We start from the raw sequence: 18,786 nt of genomic DNA, 5'->3' as shown, positions 1-18,786 counted from the left end.
AGAAGTGTGGTAGTTTGAATATGCTTGACCCATACACAGGGAATGGCACTGTTAGGAGGTGTGGCCTTGTTGGAAGAAGTGGGTCAATGTAGGGCTGGGCTGTGAAGCCCCACCCAGCATGGAAGAATCAATCTTCTTTTGTTTGATTGCTGAACAAGATGTAGAACTTTCAACTCCTCAAGTGCTATGACCGCCTGGATGTTGCCATGCTTCCTGCCTTGATGGTAATGGACTGAACCTGTGAACCTGTAAGCCAGCCCCAATTAAATGTGGTCCTTTTAGAAGAGTTTCCTTGGTCATCGTGTCTGTTCATAGCAGGAAAACCTAAGACAGAATGGATTGGGGCAGGAATGCTAAGCGCACCTGGGGCTAGGTCTCAACAGCTCTTATCAGATATAGTGGAGGCCTTTACTCAGGGATGGAGTTGCCAAAAGATACATCCATGAAGAACAGTTTTTAGAATTTGGAGGTCAAGAAAAGCCAAAGGTAACTGTAATCACTCATTCTTGTCTGAATGTCTGAATAACAACTGTGTCCAATGGGGTAATGATAGAAGAGTGTTTGGGTTATAAATGAGTTGGGGAAAACAAAAGGAAGGTTTGGGTACCTTGGGACAAGTGCACTCAAAATCCAGGAAACCCAGCTGCAGTTAAGGTCCACCTCCTCTATCTCCACATTTCTTTCAGAATCAACGTATCATCAAGGCATTTTATCCTTGTCAAGGCTTTCAGCTATGGAGAGACTTCTAGATTTGCATGTCTAGTTTCTGCTTCTCTTAAGCTTCCAGTGTGCTTGTACTAGAGTGCTCTGGGGAACCTTGGGTTACATACGTTGAATGGAATGTGCTGTCCCCTCCAAATCTACTTCAAAGGCTTCTATATCTCAGTTCAGGGAGCCCTAGCCTAGGGCTCAAAATCAGGACACTGTTTATACCCTCAAGTCTGAGCCATTGACCAGGTGTCATTGACCTGTTTCTCTTTGTCTCCCTTCTTCCCCATTTCTGCTGCTGTCACACAAGCTGTATCTTCATTTGTCATGGCTGTCCTCTTTATCATCAGCACTCATCGGTCCCTTCCTCCCAGCCTCACTCCTGGTTTTATTTCTCCTCACTGTACTCCCCAACTCTAAAAGGTCAGTTAGATAGACTTGGATGTAGGAAGCAATTCAAACCTCAACATATTTCTTCTAAATGAACAGCAAGAAAAAAACCAGTGACCACAAGCCAACCAAGGAGCAAAATGAACACATATGACATATACATGCAGACATGTACATATGTACACACACACATATATAAGCACACAGACATACATAAACACACACACAGACATATAGACATACACACATACTTACACACACACAGACATAGACACACACAGACATACACAGAGACATACACATATACTTACACACACATACATACATACTTACACACATACACACACACACAAAGACACATGGACAGAAACACACACAGACAGACATAGACACACATAGACACACATACATATACATACACTGACACACACACCAGACACACACACACACACACACACACACACACACACACACACACAGACACAGACACACAGACACACAGATAGAGACACACACACACAAACACACACATCTTGATGGTAATTCTCTTTTGCTGAATTAAACTTCCAGTTTCTTCTCACAAAATATGTGTTCTTTAATACTTTAGCTTCAACCTGCTTTCCTGTGTCCTTCATCATCCCATTCCCTGGGTCCAGTGCTCCACTTGACAAAACCCACCTGCTGCTTCTCTCCCTTTTCAAGAAATTCCGATCACATTTTTCCTTCCTGACCCTTGGAATTCTGCTCAGAGCACATTGAGCTGGGGCTCAATAAATGAGTTTGTATTTTGAACTGAAGTAGACTGCCAGGTTATAGTGGAGGGAGGACATTAGAGTTTATTTTTCTAAGGGATTGTCATAAAATAGCAATGACGAGAATATAAGATTTCTGCTTTGGGTAGCCATTACAATTTTAAAATGTATTTCTAAAGACAATGAAGATACTGGTGTCATTGTGGCAATTTGCACCTGGAGAGCCAGCATTTGGAGCTTGGGTTAAACAGACTCTGACTCTTCTCACGCCTTATGTTTATACATGGTTTTACAGGTTTGAACACAACTTTTCACAAGAAAACAGAGACCATAAAAGAATATATTCTGGATTTTATCTGATGTTTTCCCTCCCTCTTTCCCTCCCTCCCTTCCCTCTCTTCATCCCTCCCTCCCTGTCCTCTCTCCCTCCTTTGGTTCCTCTTTCCCTCCCTCTTTTTCTCTCTTCCTCTTTATTACTCCTTCTCTTCTTTCTCCTCTTTCATGCCCTCTCTGCATTTTCCCCCATTTCCCCTTATTTTTCTATAACACAGGATTCTAGCCTATTGTAAATGGAATATCATATTTCACCTTTTAAACAAGTTGTCCCTCAATCTTAAGGGAACACATAATATTTCTTTGAAAAGTTGTATGTGTCAATAATGACTGAGTTAACTATAAATCATTTGATTCACTTTGCTAATTTATACCGAGCAATAGTTTTTCGGAGTGTAAGTCTGTTAGGGACCCTCACCTCATAGCTACATGAAGACTGGTCCTAAAGATGGAATCATTTGTGTAATAGCCAGGGCTTACCTGTCTGCATGCTGAAGCACCTTGGGTACATACCTCAGAGTGGGAGCTTCTAATTTAGGGTTCTTGTGATCACCAACTGGATGTTTTCCTAGTACGGAATCTGCTTCTAAGGTTCAGAATGCTTCTTGAGGAGCCTATGTGCATAATAAGCCTATCATCTATCTCGAGGTCATCGTAAATGCTGGCTCTGGGTCCGTGGCACGGTTGGTGATAAAGGTCAGGATGATAGTAATTACTGCATGAACCAGTTCACTCTCTCCCCGAAACTTCAGAAAACTGCTTTTCAAAATAGATTTTATATTTCTATTATAAACATATAATGTCATGTATTTTAGGTCATATTGAAATCATGACTGGCTAAACAATTAGGAGCCTAACAATTGGTTACTTTTTTTCTTATGTCCCAATGATGGTCACTTTATCTTGTCGTTCTCGTGAAATTAAAATTCTCTTTTGTTTTCCTTTTAAAGCATCAGTGTAAGGACTGTGATGACTCATGTGGCCAAAGCCTCTAGGTCTCCTAAATAAGATACTATTCACAGAAATAAGTCCTTAAAAAGGGCCAGCTTGCTAAGGAAAATAAATTCATCATATATTCCCACTATTTAATATTTTAATTCATTTGTATAGGAATACATCATTGGTCTCACGCTTACACATTTTGGTAATGAATACATCATTAATGACCACTGACACTATGAGGATCTTGTTTCGTTCTTATTATTAATGCTTTACTGTGGAAAAACCATTAGGTGTGTGTGTGTGTGTGTGTGTGTGTGTGTGTGTACATTTTAAGGTAAATTAAATGTTTCAACATTTTCTTCCTCAGCATCCAGTGATTCTCTTTGTGGGTTTATATAACACACAGGATAGCACCAGAGAAGGAAAGCACATCAGAAAGAAGACAGGGTCACGTGAGAGGAATAGGCCTGGAACAGAGAGGAGGCAGTCAGTGGATATGACTAGGGGTGACTCAAGGGCACCCAGAGGGCACGTGAGGCCATTAGCATGACAGCTACCTCTCATCACTCCTTCATGACACAGAATTCAAAATTAAGAAGCACCTGAGGTCGAACAGGAAGTGAGCAGGGTTCGGCTTTCTCTTATGACAGCCGGCTCCCGTCTTGGTCACCGAGCTCCTGCTTTCTTACTGCATCCCTGTTCTGCTCTGTGCTGTCTTCCCACTGCAAAAAGCAGTTGTTTGTGTCCTCTGCGGGGCAGAAATGAGAACTCTGGTTTCAGAACCAATGACTCGGCGATAATTGAATGAATACAAATGTGGCCATAGTGTTTCAAGGCAATCAATCAGGCTAATGTCCATAGAAAAGCCTGTAAAACAGAAAGAATAGAAAAGAAAAACAAAGAGAGACAACGCACTTAATAAACTGTACACATTCTCTAATTGCAGGTGCTTGATGAAGTTGACAAAACCCCTTTCAAATTAGATGATAAAATAAAAATCTCATTTTGTCCTTAATTTGAAGTCAAAAGCATTGCTTTGCAGGGCCCTTCCTCAGACAGTAAATATGTGGTTAAAACTTAGACGTGCACGTGGAGTTGCTGTGGTCCACGGTAATTGGGGGTGGGGGGTGGGGCGTGAATGTCCTATTTTGCTAAGCTGTTTAGTTTTAATGTCAAATTGTTTTATGAAAATCATATCGTCTGGAGTATGCATGCAGTATCTATTTGCTTCTGGATCATGTTGGTTTAATATTATTTTCATTTTTGAATAAATCAAAGTCCTGTAGCTGGTTTAGTAGGCTATCTTATGAAAACATTGTTCCAAATATACCTTAAAGGCCCACGAGGGCATTGTTTTTCCTGTGTGAGGTATTTATTTGTATTGGTTTGCATGAAGGTAGCAGATATTTGCTTGGGAAAATAGGGAGATTTGTTGAAGCCACCATCACGGATGGGTGAGCATGGTAATGAATTTTGTTTTCTCCTTTTTTCTCTGTAGATTCCAATGAAGAAGTCGGTGTAAAAATAATCTTAAATTTTGTGTGTGGCCATTTAAATTTTGTGTGTGGCCATTTTTTGCTATTTTTCCACAGAGTATGCTCCAGCTTCTAAAGTCTCTTCTTTTCAAAGTATTCTTAACAGTACGATCTTCTTCAGCCAATAAAGGCAAGTGCGCCTTTTCCTGAAAATACAAAGACAAAGGGTCCTAAATGAGAGGCCTAAAAGCATGGAAAGTGAGCTCCAAGATCAATCCAGGACAGGAGATGGATCAAATGTTTCCAATTTATCTTGGAATTTGACATATGGCCCATTTACAATAAAAGATAATTGGGGTCAACCCCAATGGCCTAGTGGATTCTCTTGGCCACCCACCTTGTGTCCTGGAGACTTTAACTTGCAGGGTCACGGCACAGGTGCTGGGTATGGGCAACGGGGCATCAGATTTGAGAGATTTAACAGTGTTTTCTAAGGACTATCTATTTTTTTTAAATGCTTGTTTCTTAGCCCAAACAGTGAAAGGTTTTATCATAATCCTGGTTAAAATATCAAACCTGATTTCTTTGACATACTAGTTCAGGTCCATGTATCATCGATAGGCCCCGCTGGTATTTCATTTATTGTAAGTAAGTGTTGAACTTTTGTGAGTGCACTGAGGCCGACTGAAGTGTACAAGTAGGGTGACATTTTTTCTCCCATTACTTATACATGCCATTGGATAAATAAATACATATTTTTGCTAGCTTGCTTTTAGTGAAATATCACCTAGGCTACCAAGTCCTTCATATTTTCCTCTATAATACAAGAACATAATCCAACAAAAAATACAACAAATAAAAGTAGCAACAAGATCTAATCCTATGTTCTTCCTGTTGGAGGGTGACTTACAATGGAACATCTTCCTCTGAAATGTATACAAAATATAGAGACAGCTGCATTTATACAGAGGTCTCAGTGGGGAAGTGCATGTTAGGTGTGCTGTGTGCGCACAGGCGCGAGGGAATACATGTAATTATGTCTCATTCATTTCATCGACAGTGTTGGCTTCAGAGTGTCAGAGCTGGGAAAGCCTATTTAGCTGGGGTGAAGCTCCCTCGTCCATTCATAAGCAGGCCACTAGTGGTGAGTACTTTTGGGTGCATATACACAGACTCTGAGAACCCCGGAGCCCACTATCTTTCAGATAGAGTGGTAAAGCTTTCAAACAAATTAGCTTTGAATGAAGAAGCTTAAGGAATAGGTCCAAAAAGCATAAAATATCCTTAATAAATCGATTAGCTTTGCTTTGCCTTTCAATCCTGTTGATTGAGTCTATGATTAATATAGAGTTAATGCAGTATAATTTTATATAATTTTACTGATAGAGTTTAGTGATAGAATTGAATTATACTCCTCTCTGCCTGGCCTACAGGTTTTATTCAATTAACTAGTAGGACATGAAGGCATGGGAGGGAGACAGAAATGCAGAGAGCATCTGCACTGCTAACAATCATTTGTACACAGTCCTGTCATGAACAGGAGCACACAAGCTATCGCTCCTCAACTTCTGCCCATCTTTCAGGGGTCTAGCCATTAGTCCCATGTCTTTCTGGTACCTTATTCCTGAAGTACATCCAGTAAATAAAGATGGGAGATGTGATTTATTTGTTAATTTTAATCTGTTGTTTACCAAGTACTACATTAGGCTCTCTGGGGGGGTGGGGGGGGTGAAACATAATAATTCCTTAAACAGTCTATAATCTTCTTAAGTAAAAACAGATAAACAGATGAACTAGAAAGCTCTTACAAGACTTGAAAGTTAAATTTAAAATAAATTGTAATCTGGCCAAGAGGTGTGACTGAGGTGGTAAGGTGGTTGCTTAGCATGGGTTAAGCCCCAGGTTTTCTCCACAGGGTTGTAGAAGAATGTAGTTAGAGAAAAAAAATCTTGTAAGAGCCTGACATATAGTCAATCAGAACTACTACTGTCTTTGTTTATTTATAACTTATAAATTTTATGTTTGCTTCTTTGGGTTAACAGTACACCTGTATAGTAGGTGGAGAGTGTTGCCATGTTCTGGAGCTACTTTATATATTACATATTCTTGAGTTACTTTATGTGTTTTAAAGGTGTAACATGTTAAAGGAGTTTAAATGATAGCAGTGCATGAACTTCCTTGCAATAATGGTTTCCTGCACCCCAGAGAGTTGTCACAGCAATACATCGTTATAGATTCTCTTTAGAAATGGGACAAGCAAAATGGACAGCAGATGGATTACCATGATTTTGAGGCCAATATAAACCACACTGTGAGAGAGCCTGTCTCAAAAGACTAACAAAACAACAACAACAACAAAAAGAGAAACAGAAAAAGACTTCTATATTAGCTAATAATCTTTTGTTGTAAGAAAAGAAACAACAGATAAAAATCTATTCCTCTTCTCTCTCCCTCTCCCTTTCCCCTTTCTCTGCCGTCTTTGTGTTCTAGAACTGCTACTGCGGGAAATCCTCCACAGAGCTCATTGTCTTGTGCCGGGTGTAGGGTGATAAGTCAGCCCTTTCAGGATGTCTGGGTGTGCACATCACACTGAGGACCACTCTGTGTGGAAATGGGTTCCCACTGAGAGGAGGGATTTTGTGAGCACAGTTGAGAAACAGCAACTCCATTCCACCACCACCTCTCAAACACATGGCATGGCGGTTTTGGAAATTAAACTGACCAGTGCTGATTTCCCTAACAAATTTTAAAGCGAGGCCAAGCAGAACCAATGTGATCAAAAGAAGAATAATTTGGGTGCAAACTGAAGTCATACATTGGTACTGAATATTCATCTTTTGGGCATCAAAACCTTCAGTAAATCATTCAAAAATTTGGTTTGGGGAATCAGTGACTTTGTAAGCGAATCGTTAATCTTGTTTATGAGACATTCATCTCCCCTGAATAATTTCTGTATGCTCTATGCTCTAACTGTAGACAATTGGTAGCACAGGTAAGCTGCAGGTCTGGAATATGTGTCACGCCATCAAGCTGCCATCCCAGCAACCCCGAGCTCTGCATCTGAGTCAAAGGCCAGTGCTACTTTAAAACAAAGCCATCTTCCGGATGACAGTATAAATGACCAGGTCATGCACACCATGGAGACCATGTTACTTCCATACTGCATAAGGCATCAAGAGAGTAGGAGACGGTGTCAGTAAATCAAGGAGGAATTTAGTAGAAATGAAGGGATTAAGATGCTTAGGGTAAGACACTGCTCAACATAGGAGGATAGTTCAGAAACAACTTACCAAATCATCTCCATTCTTCCCCTTATTTGCAAAATGACTATTATACATAAAGCTTTGAGTCAAAGAGTATTAGTTCAGTTTTTCTTATTTTATTCATAATTTTAGCATTAAACTATTGATTCCCAAAGATGTGATGTAACTCTTCTAGGAAACAAAATTGTGACCTGACACCTCTGGTGGCAGACCTTAAAGTGACTAGTGATTACACCTTAAAATACTTAGCCTCATCCATGGAGTCAAGAAGTAGAAACAAGTCATCCACTACAAAATTGTATGTCAAGGGACATGCTCACAGTGTTAATGCTTCAGAATCTAGTTTTGTAGGATGTCATACAGGTGAGGGCGGGTACAGGATAGAACGAGGCCTGTCACTGGACGAGAAGGAAGGATGGGAGGGAGAAAAGTTTGAGGGAAGAGGAGGAGAGTCGAATGGAAGGAGACGGAGGAGAAGCCGTGGAGAGAACATGGAGGCTGAGGTTGAGATTCCACTCTGTATTTACAGGTTGTTATGAATGCTCTTAAGGGACGGATGTGTACAGGGCTCTGTATGTCTAGGTGGGCAATTATATCTTATCAATTGGGTCAGAGGTTATTGTGTTGTGCGTTCTTTCTTGTGGAGAATTTGGGAGAGTGTGTGGCGGCAGAAACACTGGCTGCCACGGAGTTGGAATGTGTGCTTCTGGCAAGATATCTATCAGCTATCATGGGGCACTGTGGTACCGGATCTAGTGGGGATAAAAGACACCCTTTTTAATAATTTTACGACATAGTTTAGTGAGTATTTAGAGTCAGAAAGATGATGATTTAAATCCTGAATATTAATGACCTAATTTTAACTCTGCTCTCTGGTTGTGGAGAGCAATTTAACCGGCAGTTAGAAGTTCCTAACATCTTGATGTTCTTGCCATGACAGACTGGATACCAGAACAACCCTCTCTTCTTTAAGCTGCTTTGCCTGGGTATTTTATTACAGTAACAGGAAAAGCACTAAGACAATGCCCTGCTTTGAGAGTTTGCTATTAGGAGCAAATAAAAAAGGGACTGTAAGGTTGCACATACTTCACCATCCTCTCCAGTGTGGAATCAGATGGTGTATGTGATACACTGTGGCAGATGTTAGCTATGTGCACTTATTAAAACAATGATAGCTTATTAGTGTATCTAAGCAGCTGGATTTTAATTCAATTTTAAGAACTACTTTTTCAAACAAATACTAATAAATTTTCATTTAGGCAGTTTTGTATCTTATTTTTACTTATCAATATAATATTCTAAATGTCTTGAAATTAATTTAAAGAATAAATCAAATAAAACTCACAGTGTGTGTGTGTGTGTGTGTGTGTGTGTTTTCTTTTTTTCATCAGATTTTCTTCCCACTCTACAAGATGGGACCAAAATGAGTGGTTTCCCTGAAAGATCTGATTGGGAAGGGAGGGTCCAGAATAGAGAATGAATGAACCTTGGGCAGGTCATGGGAACATATTAAAGCAGGTAAGGATGAAAGTCTAGTAATGAGCTGGGGGATCAGGTCAGGGGCATTAGGCTGACGGCAAGAGTTCTCCAACCACAGGCCTATAAGCAAGAAGTCAGAGTGAGCTGTTCTCCACAATGGGACAGTCACTTATTTGGGTGCCCAATGTCAGACACCAACAACAACCTAAACTCCAACTACACTCCGAATGGCAAGAGTCTAGAAAACTGAAATTACTGATCCAAAGGGACTCAATCCATTACTGGCACATTGAGAGGTAGGCTCTTTCCCAAAATGTGAGTCACTGGAATGAACATAAAAGAGGCATGTGGCTTTTACTGATAACGTGAAGGAAGTCCCTTCTAAGGAGCAATGTAAGAGCAATGATGTCAGCACAGGATAAAATGAAGTCCTTCCTAGGACAATTAGTTACAGAAATAGTAACCTTGCAATGGCTCTGACATTGCAGTTCCAGAGATCTAATTCTCATAATTCAATCCATGCTCTCACTACATTTCTAGTGAACAACTTAATAACAAGACCTAAGAGTTTTAAAATTATCAACACTTCATTGCCTTTACAAAAAGCATTAGAAAGCATTTACTGGCATGTTATAGTATATCATAAATAATTGAAATGCATCTACTTATTAGAATGTCAGAATAGAAGGTTATGTCATAGCCTAGTTGTTGCTTCCTTGCATTCATGTGTGGCATTCAATAATGTTCAGATGCTAATTGTAATTAGTGAGCAATGGGCAAAAGGCTATGGGATTAATGGGTGGAAGAAAGAGGAAATTAGGCATCAACTTTATATTTTTCTAAAAGATGGGAATACTATTTATTGCCTTCATTAGGGAATAGACACCTCAGGAACAAATCGAATTTTACTGATTTTGGAGATAATCTGCTACCTTAGGAGATGTGACTTCTATTATGAATAAACACATATGTGAGTTCTATTTATAAATAGATTAGAGTTATATTCTACTTTGAAACCATAGTTGATATGTCTCTTAATTGGAAATGTCAATATGGAACTCACATAGTAGAATTCAAATGCCCTTAAATTCGTTTACTAGTGGGAACTTCCATAAACATGGAGCATGCCGTCCAACATTCCCAAGTCATGATGGAGTCATATATTTTTTCCCAACTATGTCTAACATGCACCATTTGATTATAAGCATATACAACATGTTAATCGCCTTTCTATTTAAGTTAACATGCACACATATGTAAAGTTTGAGAGATAATACAAGCCCAGCTACTTTTCTGATCTTACTAATGAGGTGTAAAGACATGCTTCTCAAAACAGAGATCGTTCTGAGCTTTCTTACACCTTTTCGCTCTTCCTCTGTAGATGGGGTTTGTATGTAAAAGAAACTTAACTGTATATGAACTAGAGATAAGAAAGCTGCCAATCAATTTAAAATGACAGATCTATCACTGTTAGCAGTAAACCTTAAAGCAAAATATAGTATGACTAAGCCAAAGCAAAGAAAGATTACTTGGTCACTAAGAATTTTGGAAATTGGGTTCTTTCTTCTTCCCTCCCCTTTCTCCTTCATTCTTTCTTCCTCCTTGCCTTTCTGCTTAATACATAACTTGGTTTCAGCTCTTCTGGCTTCTTCTTCCTGGCGAGGAACATAAAAGGATACCATATTGGTTTCCATTGTTGCTTCATGAAAGAGTCTTCTCTTTCACCCAGTGATATAATGGCACTTGCTTTGTCTTCCCAGGCACCTCTCATGACTTTATCTATGCCTTTAATTGTTCCTGCCATTAGCACCATATGTGTCAGCCTGCGATGAACAATGGCCTATCAGGATGCTGCAAGATGATCCTCCCTCCAGGTGTCTCCACAGCAAATGAACAAAGGTGAATGGGAGAGTGATCTATTCATAATAAACCACAACGGCCATTTACTAATGGACAATTAGGACTGTAATTGTCACACAGACTTTAGTAAGCACCAGCAAGGCTTGCAACAAATGCCTTGGTCCCACACAGACTTTAAAAATTAGGGTCTGTTTAAGTGCCAGTGTGCGTTGGTGTACAAAGAAAGTCAATTGTTATCCAAAGAATGCTTGTTGAATAAAGATGGAAATAAGCTCATTTTTATAATTTGAATATTAGTAACATGGGCTAATAAAGCCGGCTGACGCTGTCTCTACATGAGACAAGTCTATTGTGTGTTTAGAGTAGTGTGCGGCCATGCATGGTGTGTTTGCTAGCCTTTGTTGGGATGGCAAAATATCTGACTAGAAAGAGGACAGGCTTGTTTTGAATGGCAATTTGGGGGACTTCAGTGTACTTGTCTTTGCTCTGTGGTTTCTGAACCCCAGGAAGGCAGAACTTCATGGTGGGAAGCAGAAGAAAGTGCAGATTTGGTCACCTCATCCAGCTGAGTAGAAAGAACAAGAGGGGGTCAAGGACAAATATACCCTGAAAGGCAGATTGCTAGTGAAGCTTTCCCTCCCTTAGACTCCTGCCTTCTATTGTCCACTCAGTTGAGAACTCAACTTTTTGATGGATTTAATGAACTCGATTAATTAATGGATTAATTGATTGAAGCTATCCTGAACCAATCACTTTTAATCATGTTGTTAAAAGTAATCTGAACCATACACATGGAAATAACACATTTAGAGCATCCAGTAACCTGTTCAGGAAGCACTTGAAGCACAGGTACAAGAAAGCCTAAAATGGATACTTTTTGATTTCGTTATTGAAACAGCCTGGTTGGTGAACATGATGGTCAATCGACACTCAAACTTGATACTATATTTACAGAAAAAATGTACAAGAGGATATACTAACACTTTTGCTTGGCTATGTTAATGTATGCATTGTGACTTTATAGTTTTAATTAGTTCAACAAATTTGTACTTAGCATGTAGCACAATTCAGACTCTGTACAAATAGTACTTATTAAAATTGACTTGGTATTTACACCAACTAATATTTGTTATGCACCTGAGAGACCACATGCAAACATATGTTAGTAATTTGAATCCATTTGTGTAAATGATAGAGATTTGACTGTATTTAAATAGCCAGCATTGCATTTGTGATATTGCTGATGTCTTATTTCCTTATGCTTGTATGATATTCATAAGTGCTGAGAAGTTGGACACTGAGTTCTTTAACATGAATGTGAATTTGGGGGGGAAGGTGATGGAAAGCATTATAGCTTTTTTATAAAACACACAAACACACACACACATGCACACACACACAGAGCAACTTTATTGATTCAAAAGTACAAAGAAAACATTGACCTGGATGAGATCAAGATGTTAAACTGTTTTTTGAGTGACACTGTGGCTTTCATAAAACTCACTGAAGCTGTGTAAAGATATCAACATGCAACACAGTAAGGCAAGTGTGTCTAGCTTAGATTTCAGAACCCATTTATTTATTGATGCTTCACCAGCAACATTCAGGTCAGAGTGTGGTGCACAGAAAAATGGAAGCTGGTCTGTGCATTTGACGGGACCTGTCAAAAAGGAAGGCTATAATCTTGTTTGAAGATCATGCTTTCTTAAGATACCAGTCGTATTCCTTCTATATTACCATGAGGTTACATTCTTTCACCCATAAACTGAGCTTGCTTCTTGTCATTGCTCTGGCTATTCTGTTTGGATTGATTGTTTGTTTTAATGGTTTTCATTCTTTCACTTCTTATTGAATTGCTCTGGACACATTTCCTGATGGGAAATTCACTTTTCAGTTTATCCATATATGTTTCATAATGTTCTCTGTGTGTACATGTGTGAGCGTGTGTGTGTGTTTGTGTGTGCTACAAGAATGCCAATTTCCTAGTCATCAACTCTTTCTTCTAAGTTCTTTCTTTAGTGGGCCTGGTCAAATTTTACTGGCATGTACCCCTTCATGGAGGCTGCAAAATGTTGTAAGAGGCCTGGAATTCTGGCTAGGATAGTGACCACTGTTACTGTAACCATTGCAATAGGTTTTCCAATAGGGATAGTTTCAGAAGTTATGATATGTCCCTATTAACACAATCAAAATGTGTTAAAGGAGGAATTGCTGTGAGAGGGTGGCAGTAGTGTCAACAGTTAGATGAAGAGTGTTAGATCATCAGGCTAAGACTGTTGCTATTTCCTTGTTGCAGAGTTGGGTGTAAGCCTGAGAGGCAGGTGGCAGTTCCTGCCTTAGCAGAGGTGGGTTCAGCTGTTCCTATGCCGTTCTTGCGTGCTAACTCTTTAGCTCACATGCTAGCATTAACAAGGACAAATCAATGTCAAGCTTGGCAGACTGAGGCTGAGCAGTCTGTGGAAGCAAGAGAATGAAAGTCAAATGCTGCTGACTGACGTAGGTTTATGTAAAGGGGATGGTCATGAGAAGAGGTTGAGCCTCTGTAAACTTTCAGTTATAGTAACCCAGTATGAAACACCCATGATTCTCAACATAGCCATTGTCTGTGACCAGTAATTTCTCATCTTTCTTGAGTGTCCAAGAAAGCTGCTTTCTGCCTTAAAAGTGATTATGTTTTCCTTTTAGTAGAGTATCATTTGCACTAAACTTCAGGAAATGTGGGCTGGCATACACATTTCATGTGTTGCAAGTAAGTCATTGAAGATCTTGCAATCCACTTTAGAGATGTCAACTGGCCTTCTCATTGAAGGGCTGTTTAGAGAGACAAGTTCAAGCTGGGGAGAGTGATATGGGAATGCATGTTGAATAAAACCTAGTACAGGCAGGGGCTTGTTTCTGCAGTATACTCTTCTTCACAGTTTTCTGGGTTCATTAAATACAAATTTTCAAGGTAAATAATGTCTCTCAAGACATTTGAAGTTAGTCTAGTCTGTGTGACAAGTTATAGGCAAGTTGTGACTGCTTAGTAAAATCTCTCTCACATGCACAGACAAGGTAATTGGTATGCCATGATATTTGGGACCAAGGCTTCAGAGAGAAGGGAGCTTCATCTTGTCTTGGTGTTTCCTATTTCTAAAGACAGTTAATGAGGGCTCCCCAGCAATGTTTTGGTTGAAACCTACAAACAACTGGACCTCACAATAAAAGATTGGTTCATTGTGAGAGTTTGCAGATGTGAGGTTGCCAATCATACAAATTTCAAAGATTTTGTTGCTAAGCTAAATAGTTTTTATGATTTCACTTATTTATATAAGATATTCCATCATAAATTTGAGTATCCTCAACTATAGGGCAGGCTCCAGAGAGGCATGAGTCTCACAGGAATGAGGAAGTGTAGGTTGATGTTATTATGCAGGTGAAGGCAGACAAGATAAATCAAGGCCTGTCATTGAATAAGAAGGAAGGGAGGCAAGAACAGAGGTTTTAGAAGGGAGGGAAAATCAAGAGAGAGAGAGAGAGAGAGAGAGAGAGAGAGAGAGAGAGAGAGAGAGAGAGAGCGCTGGAGCAAGAAGGAGCTGGGAGAACATGGAGGCAGATGTTAAGATTCTACTCTGTGCATAGATACAGGTTGCTGTGACTATTTTTAAGAGTTGGATTTTTAAGGATTTTGTGCTGTCTCGATGAGCAAATTATATTTTATCAATTGGATCAGAGATTTTTGTGTGTTGTGTTTTTTTCATATGGTGACTGTATTGAGTTCAAGACAGTGTGTGGTGGCGGCATGCACTGGGCCAGCCATGGAATTGGGATGAGTATGCTTGCCAAGGGAACTGTGAGTGAGGACAGGGTGGGGTGACCGAGTGCCATCCTGGAATGGTTCTTAGACAGACCAAGTCAGAGGGAGCCCAGGAGAGAAAGCACGGAGCAGTATACGCAGGAACTGGTCATGAAAAGCGCCCATTTTATTTATTACCACAACAAGTGGCACCCAAAGTTGGGCATGAACCCACCACCCTGACATTAAGAGTCTCAGGCTCTTCAGACTGAGCTAACAGGTTGCTCCTAGCCACAGAGAACTAAAAAATGGAAGTTGCCTGCTTCCTTAGTGGATGTTGATTAGAATATTATTTATTTAAAAGGCTGGTTTATTTGCTTTTAGAATAAGGAGTTTGTCCAAATCATGGAATTTCATCCACGATTTAGAACTAAATAAATAGAAATAGATAAAGTAAATAAGTAGAAATAAATAAAAGTCTGTACACCAGGCAGAGTGAATACAGACATATATTATAGAAGTTATAAATAAATAAAATTCTATGCTCCAGGTAGAGAGCTTAATAAATAGATGTATATTGGGCTAAAATCTTGGTTTGCAAATTGCTTACTTCTTATTGGTATTGGTATTAATAAAAAGATGTTTAGATTGCTTTATAAATTAACCCGCTAATGCCAATGGCTTGTCGATGGCAACTAGCGAGGATTTGTGGTTATTTTTGATATTTACCACAACAGGAGACTCATATTCTCTAAACGTGGGCTCCACGGGAATTTTGGGTTAATTTCCTGGCATGACAGATTAGAAAAGCCTAAATAGGCTCATATAGTATATTTTAACTTAGTTCCTTTCTTGAAAAATTGTTTTAATTTTCATAGTGGGTGTGACTATGAGTCTTGTAGTTATATTATTTCTCTGGGAGAGAGTGCAAGATACAAGCTTTTATGGTTACAGACTAAAGAACATGGTATTTTGGGAAAAGGTTTTGTCTTTGTGTTTTTAAAAAGGGTCATTAGGCTTTGGACACCTTCCAGAGTTATACTGATTAGATTTGATAAAGGGAGACCACCTGACAAACTAAATTCAAAAGAATCAAACAAAAAGATATCTTGATACTAAAATTCTGCTTTGAAATTTATATATTGCAGAATGTGCAGCTTTGTGAAGCTCATTATCAGAATGCTGAACTGGCCTGATTGGATTCCTGATCTCAAGGACTTTCAGCCAGTTCCAGTCAAGACAGACATCAGGATACAACAACTCTCTCATTTTCCCTTCCCCTTCCCCTGCCCCCAAGGGCATCGCAATGTCCACATATAGCTTGAAGAAGTTATTGAAGAGTCATGGCCCTGATTCCCTAAACTTTGGGAAGCTGAAAGTGGTTATTCTAAGGTTGCCTTTCTAGAGAATTTAGAAATGGTCATAATTTAACAGGGAGGAATTAGCTTGAATTGATTGTACAGCCATAATCTCATTTGGTAAAAATACTTACATTTGTTACAAAGCTAAAGTTATAATCTTTACATTGGTATAGAGTCTATTTGATACAAGTTAAGATTTTCATTGGCATAACTTTCCTCTATTGTTACAAAAAATTTAAAAGTACAAGGATTGGAACCAGTCCTTTTATTAATACAATTGCAAACTAATCTGAGATGATTAAACACGGGAATTAAGGGCCAAATAACAAATTGATGATTTTATAGTTTACTGTTAGGGTATTTTCAAAGTATTCTCATCAGAAATAGCTGAGACTAGTTAACAGCAACAGTCTAGATTACTTTGTATAGATAGAAATGCACAAAATATGACATTTATTGTTATTTATCTTTTGTTGAGACATGTCTGCTCCTAACAGCTCCCCTTTAGTGGATTCAAAGAAGAAATTGAACACCTTCACCTCCAGGTGAGGTAATACATTGACTAGGTAGCCAATGGGCAGAAATTGCCTGTTTCTTCTACAGAGGAAGTACTGTCCAGAGAGGAAACATTGCAGAATAGTCAACTGATAATTTCTGCTGAGCCAGAGTGATCAGACCTTTGAAATTCTGTATTTCAAAAGTCTGTCAGATAATCCTAGGCCAGAAGGCTAAAGACCTGCTCTCACATGTTACTTCAGGAACTGTACAAGTAGACAATTGTCTCTTCAGCCAGCCTCAATTCGAGAGCCATATTAGGCTTTCTATATTTTCAGATAATATTGGTCATTCTCAGATTTCTGACAGGGTTGAAAGAAGTTATAGTCACAGCCTACTCAGGCTGTTTAATGATGAGAATACACATTTAATTAGATAGTTATCAGATAGTACACAAGCTAGCCAGGATATAACATAGACTTTAAGCCTCTCTTAAGCTGGAATAAATAACTAAATGTTCTGTTTAACTGATAAAATGTTGGACTGGGAGTTAGGTATATATTATACTTTTAAATTGAAAAATGATAACAGTTGTGCTCAGCTTATATTTGAGAAAAAAAGTTTTTTTTTTTTAGTTAGACAGAAAGGGTGAAGTGTAGGTTGATGTCATTATACAGGTGAAGGCAGACAAGATAAAAGGAGGCCTGTCATTGTACAATAAGGAAGGGAGGTGAGAACAGAGGTTTTAAAAGGGAGGGAAAAGCAGGAGAGAGGGTGCACCAGAGTGAGGAGAAGAAGCTGGGAGAACAAGGTGGCAGATGTTAAGATTCTTCTCTGTGCATAGATACAGGTTGTTATGACTATTTTTAAGAGATGGGTGTGTATAGGATTTTTGTGCTGTCTCAATGGGCAAATTATATCTTATCAATTGGATCAGAGATTATTGTATGATGTGTTCTTTCATGTGGAGACTTGATTGAGTTTAAGAAAGTGTGATGGCAGTATGCACTGGGCTGGCCATGGAATTGGGATGAGTATGCCTGGTGTGGTGGCAACCTGCCAAGGAACCCTGAGTGAGGGCAGGGCAGGGTGGCAGGCTGCCATGCTGGAATGGCTCACAGTCCACCCAGGTCAAAGGGAGCCCGAGCGGCTTTTTTATTTATTACCACGACAAGTAAGGCATTTCTGAGTAAGAACAGAGTGTGCTTTGCCTGCTGACATCAAAATGGCATCAAATTGATCCTCCATTTGTACTTTGAAAATACCATTTTATCTTGTCATTTAAATGGGTGGCCGCTGTGACCTCTTACGATTGGCTTGCTAGTCTCTGACCCTCAACCTGGAACCCTACTACACGTCATGGTGGCCAAACATAGCTGCGCAGTGCCAGCCTTTCCCCAGCATCAGGCATCCTCAGCCCAGGGGACCTGCTTTTTCCTTGTTTCCTCATCTACTGCTTTCCAGTTGCTCCCAGCTCTCCTTGTTTGACGTATAGAGAATTTATTTTGTGAAAAGCCAACTGCAGGATGAGTTTCAGATTAAAAATGAGCTTCATGAATACCCAGGTGAAAACTTGGTTGGCTCTCTGACTTTCCTCCAGCCCCTAATATGGCTTTTGAAAACATTGTGCCCTCTTCAAACTATGCCCTCTGCACACTGTTCTCTGTGAAGCACTGCCCTGGTTCCATATTAAGATTAGAAGCCATTTTGTCAAAATGGGGTCAAAATAAGTTTTTTCCTGTTTTCTGTAAAACTTGGGTTTGACCAGGTCTTGACCCAGTTTTCCGAAATTTGACATGTTCCACACCATATCCCCTGGCCTCCACTTTGATAAGATGTTCTACTGGAGAAATGTGAGATATTCTGCCAAGCTCCTGTGTAACCAAAATTCCTCTGGAAACTTCCCAACCCTTGAAAGCTCTGTAGCCTTGCAGTTCTTGAGCTATGTAAATC

General features: G+C 39.5%; 1 long non-coding RNA gene across 1 annotated transcript; it reads left to right on the top strand.

Moving 5' to 3' along the window:
* The first annotated feature begins 4,623 nt into the window (after positions 1-4,623).
* LOC148005615 (uncharacterized) lies at positions 4,624-18,399 on the top strand. The gene is made up of 4 exons (XR_015620607.1): positions 4,624-4,790; positions 5,661-5,744; positions 11,103-11,241; positions 16,126-18,399. It is a non-coding gene; the product is annotated as an uncharacterized LOC148005615 (long non-coding RNA).
* The last annotated feature ends 387 nt before the right edge of the window (positions 18,400-18,786 follow it).

Source organism: Rattus norvegicus, chromosome 5, assembly GCF_021556685.1.
Source record: "Rattus norvegicus strain SHRSP/BbbUtx chromosome 5, alternate assembly SHRSP_T2T, whole genome shotgun sequence".
In the NCBI taxonomy this organism is placed as follows: Eukaryota; Metazoa; Chordata; class Mammalia; order Rodentia; family Muridae; genus Rattus; species Rattus norvegicus.
Note: the sequence above shows the minus strand (reverse complement) of the source record. Positions and strands in the feature narration are given on the sequence as shown.